General features: G+C 40.7%; 1 long non-coding RNA gene across 1 annotated transcript; it reads left to right on the forward strand.

Annotated features, from left to right (window-relative positions):
- Window positions 1-1,133: 1,133 nt before the first annotated feature.
- On the forward strand, window positions 1,134-4,559 carry LOC107078743 (uncharacterized). Its single transcript, XR_001479709.2, has 3 exons — window positions 1,134-1,218; window positions 1,348-1,501; window positions 4,459-4,559. It is a non-coding gene; the product is annotated as an uncharacterized lncRNA (long non-coding RNA).
- Window positions 4,560-5,013: the final 454 nt, after the last annotated feature.

The following is a 5,013-nucleotide window of genomic DNA, read 5'->3' on the forward strand; positions in this document are numbered from 1 at the left end:
ACGATGATGTGGAGGTATGAGAGGGGTCCACAGCCTCCAGCCCCAGAGATTTAAGAAGCGCTTAAAGCAAAAGAGGTTGTTGACACTGAATTCTCCTGGTGCAGAGAAAACATAACTGCAGCAGAAGCCAGAAGAATTTGTACAACTTGATCCTGTTGGAGCTTTTCAGGTAGAAAGACCGCCCAGCACAACATATTCATGCAAAACAATAAAATAAAATTGAGAATGAAGAGGAGAAACACAGCTCAGCTAGACACTGGGCCTACTACAGTTGGTATGAAACAGCAGCACAGCAGCAATGTCCTTAGAGCCATGAAGAGGGCAAATGTATATATTACAAAATATGGTATTGGAGAGTAGGTTTCCTTTATGCTGACATTTACTTAGCTAATCCTCTTACGCAATGTTCATCTTTTGACTGCCACTACACCCTGAAAGTGAACTGCATTCTACAGCTCTATTCAGCTGAATTTACTAGGGACTTTCCAAACTACAGTCAGGCTCTCTCACACCGCTGTTCCATTTCCCCCAGTCTTTTCGGGTTCGGTACCAAAGATCCATCCTTTTTCATTCTGCCTACTGTGCAGAGTGACAGCTTTGAGCCCTCATGCCCTCCACAGTGCAGAAAAGTGCTCAGAAGAGCGAGTTCCTTGAACCCTAATCTACTGAAGGAAAGAGCAGCCTGCAATTAACCTCTGCACCCCCCCCCGCATGCGGTTAAATACGAGCCCCTACTCTGACATCTAGTTGTAGACTGTTTTTGTTGTTTTTTCATACCAGATGTCACCTAAAAACAAAAGAAGGGGGGAACTACAAGACGTTTTTTTGACAGCGCACGACGGCACGCGGACCCCGCCACCCCAACGCCACCCCCTCCCTCTCCCTGCCCTTCTCAGATAAAAGCAAGAGCGACATTTAATGTTCCTTTTATGACTGTGCTGACCCCATTTCCATGGAAACCTCTCCAGGTTCCTGTGACGAACCCAAAAGCACACATTGCCAGGGTGCTGGGGCTTGTCAGCTGCCTCCTCGAGTGGAATTCTTAAGAAACGGAATGGAATGTTGATAGCATTCATTATTGCACTCTTTTATCTTCCCATCCTCCCCTTTGCGCCAAAACCCACAGACGTTTTCTGAGAGTTCTGATGTAGGCTTTTCAAAGGGCCCTGTTTTCACTCTGATGAGAGGCATTACCATATTGCTGTTGACTACAAATAGGTGAGCAATAATCTTCACAAGAAGCAGGGACAGACAAGCACGCCAGCTCTACGAAAACAAGAACTTGCAGTGCATTTTATTTTTTTAACTTATCAGCTACCTGGTAACCACAACTTGTCTTATTGCCAGGGACTGACAGCTCGCAGAGAAGCAGAGCTCGGCGGAGGCAACCTTTTGTTTGAATCGTTGAACGGCAATGCCAGTGAGCTGTGAGAGCTCAACGCATCTTTTGACAGCAAATGCAGAACTGTCCCTTTGAAAAGCAATTAAGTGCATTTGAAAGGTATTGTGATTTTTTTTTTTACCAAAATGTAGTACACAGAGCAGGTGTAATTCCTGTGATCACACTACAGTACATTTTAAAAATAGGGGCTGCAAACTGAGCACACTAGCCATGATATTTAATGAGTATAGAACTGAGAGCACAACATGTCAACAGTGACAATCTTGCTCTAAATGGATTAGATTAATTAAAAGATTAATCACAGACGTTTTTCTTAGAGAGGAGAGGTAAGTTGCGAAGCTTTAGTATCTCTGTGTTATAAGAATTGGCTCTTATCTGGCATAAAGGGGCTAACAGCAGGCAAACTTCTGTAGCACTAGGAAATAGTGCACATTCACCTGCCAGAGACATTAGCTTCCAGTTAAGAAGTCCATATCTGACTTCTTTACTTACGTGACTGAGGATTCCTTTCTCTGATCTCACAGCAGAAAAGGCTCAGAAGATCTCACACCACCACATACCTAATGCCCCCAAGTTTTTTTTATATTAGTATTATTTTATTTTATTCAAGGGGCCAATGACTAAAGAGATTTGTCTCTCTCCTAACCTGCCTAACTGCCTATACTAGAATCCTCACTGCTCTGTACAACTGAGTGAATGCACAGTTTCTTGGCCATTTTAGATCCTTAGCTCAAGGCCAAAGGAAGCCCTGTAGTCTGTAGTCACAGTGGTGTTTTAGTCATAGCATTAGTCTCGTGGCTTAAAGTAGGACAATGTCTGAAGCAGAGCTCTGGATGCCTGTTATTATAGTACAGCTGGCATTTGCAGCAGATGATGCACATGAACAGACTCAACTAGCAGATATTAGTGAAGGAAAGCTGTGCTCACCTGTCGCCAGACATACAGAAACTCTGATTGAAATGGTCTTCTACTCCTGATCTGCGTTAATAAAAGTTTTCACTGTAAATAATTCTGTCCGGTGATTTTCAAACAGACAAACATAATGGGCTTCACAGAGTTCTTGCAAAACTTGCAGAAAAAAAGTAAAACTGTTGTCTACTGAAGCAGAAGACAACCAGAAATGCATCATATTTCCAGTCAAATATTTTCCTACAGTTTTGCATTCATCACAGGTACAGGATCTCTTGTACAATATTCAGTTTCAGAATGTGGTACTTATTATAGAAATGTGTTTTTAGAAACAGTAGTTGGGTTTTGTTTTTGAGGGTCACTGTGTTTCCTATTCAGGGATTATGAAATTAAGCCAGACATTCTTGAAGTGGATCACCGACTCAAGGCTAATAGAAATAACAGCAGGTTTACAAATGCCATAGACATCTGACAGTTTTGTGCTGGAGGATACTATTCAGAAGAAATTACTTTAAGAATGTGTAGGTGTTTATGTATTTCTATTATTTATATATATATTTCAAAATGGATTTTGTCATCAGCTGTAATTAATGGTGTCAACTATTTTCCTAATGTATTATTGATTGTGGCACTTTTGAAGTTAAATTTTAAAAAGAGAGGATAGCAATTAGCAGCAATAGTGTTATACAGTACAGTGTTAGTTTTGTTTTACATATACAATATTTTCACAAACTGTATTTATTTATAGATAAATATAAACAGAAAATGTTCATATATATTAAATTCAAAAGATGGCAACTACTGTATGTTGCTAAACTAGTGATTAACCAGGAGACTGTTTAAAATGGTTAATGGTCTTTTAGGTCAGGAAATCAGATTTACTGTATATTTTTAAAAAGCAAGACATGTACAAAGACAGGATCAAGTAGGAGTTAAAAAAGAGAGGTCGTGTCTCGGATTTTTCCAGCTCTCCAACAGGAAGGAGCATCAATCAGCTTGCAGTGCCAAGATCAAAGTCATCTTTACACTGAGTCTGAGCCAGACTAAAAGAGAGTTATTGCACTAAGATAGATGTTATAAAGGTATATATATCATGGTGCAATCAGTACAATAACACCCTTAGTTCCACACCAGTTCAAGCCAGTTTTAGGATTATATTCTGAGATTACATCTGTAATCAAGATACATTCACCGGGAGAAAGACCTCTAAACCCAACTGTTATAATATCAATGCAACACACTTTAAGGAATTGGGTTATTTGTGCATCCAATGTCTCCAAGTATTACAGCATGACTCAGCTTCTTGTGTACAATACCTCCATGGTATTGAAGTTGAAAACGAGCATGTGATATTATTAAAGTAGCATTTAACAATTTTAAATCAAAGGTAAAAACTTTTCCACCCAGTCTCAATGGAGATTTTTTTTCTCTCTTTCTCTCAATTTCAAATCCTCCAAAAATGAAAAACAAATGCGTGGGATGAGGCCCTGAGACACAGAAGGAATACAAATGGTTTCAAGTCTGTGCTCCCCGAGACCTGAGGGAATGCTCCGATGAATTGAATGCCATGTCTGTAAATAAAGTCCTCTGTCTCTGCAAATGAAGGGTGTCGGGGATTCAGAAGCTTTGTGGATGCCACAAAAGGAAATAAGTTTCTAAACCGATCTGACAGTGTGATACTCTAGACTGCTTGACACTGTGCCATTTCAGATCTACTGTATACCACGGTCATTTATCTCTTCGTTGTCCATTTCTACGTTTTCAGGACTTGTTTTTGAAGGGACGCGTTAAACCAGGAAGGCAATAAAATGACTAAAATCTCAACTGATCAAAACCATTTAAAATCAAATCGTATTAGTCAAGGCAACCACCAACTCAGGAGCCATTCAATATGGTAAATGTACTGTAGAAGTTCAAGCAAAAAAGAAAACCTCCGCATTTAACTTATGCTACACTTCTAAAGAGGTGTGCAGAACAAAGAGTACTGAATGATTTATCAAAGATCGTGGAAAGGCTGTCATGCAAGTGCAGTAGCCACACTGGTCATGTGAAAGGCAACAGGTAAAATGAAAGCTTGAAAGGGATCAAATAAGAGCAGACTTCAGTACCAAAGAAAAGCAGGGTAACCGATTTGTAACTCTTCACAGGGCATGAGTACACCAAGAAAAGGATTGCTACTGCAGCACAAGAACAGCGAAAGGGGCAGGCCAACCAGAGAGGTGCTCAGGACTGGTATTATGGAATTCCTGGGACAATAGGTTAGGACAAAAGAACGTTATTGCTTGTAGAGTGTGCTGATGGGCCAGGCCTGGAGCAATTGGTTAATACTAGTTAGAGCTGTAAAAAAGGTACTGTAGCAGATGGAAGATGTCTCGATAGACGAGGTGTGTGTGACAAAACTACAGTATGGCCACTGTTCTGGTGACCCTAGTAAACCGAAGGATGAGAATATTTTTTTCTCCATGGCAACTGAACTCCGCTTTGATAGGCTAGAACATAAAACGTCACCAATTCGCAAAGAATTTGGGGTGATTCCCTTTTGGGATGTCTGCTCCGAATTAAAGTCGCCCTCCGTATTAAGGGCACATTGGGAGCGCACATGAGCACCCTTGTGACACACAAATATCAAAATGGGACACCCTAAACCCTTGCGGACTTGAGCGAGAACATGCATATGAAGGGCACAAGTCTACAAGTGTGGG

This window comes from Lepisosteus oculatus, chromosome 12 (assembly GCF_040954835.1).
Source record: "Lepisosteus oculatus isolate fLepOcu1 chromosome 12, fLepOcu1.hap2, whole genome shotgun sequence".
In the NCBI taxonomy this organism is placed as follows: Eukaryota; Metazoa; Chordata; class Actinopteri; order Semionotiformes; family Lepisosteidae; genus Lepisosteus; species Lepisosteus oculatus.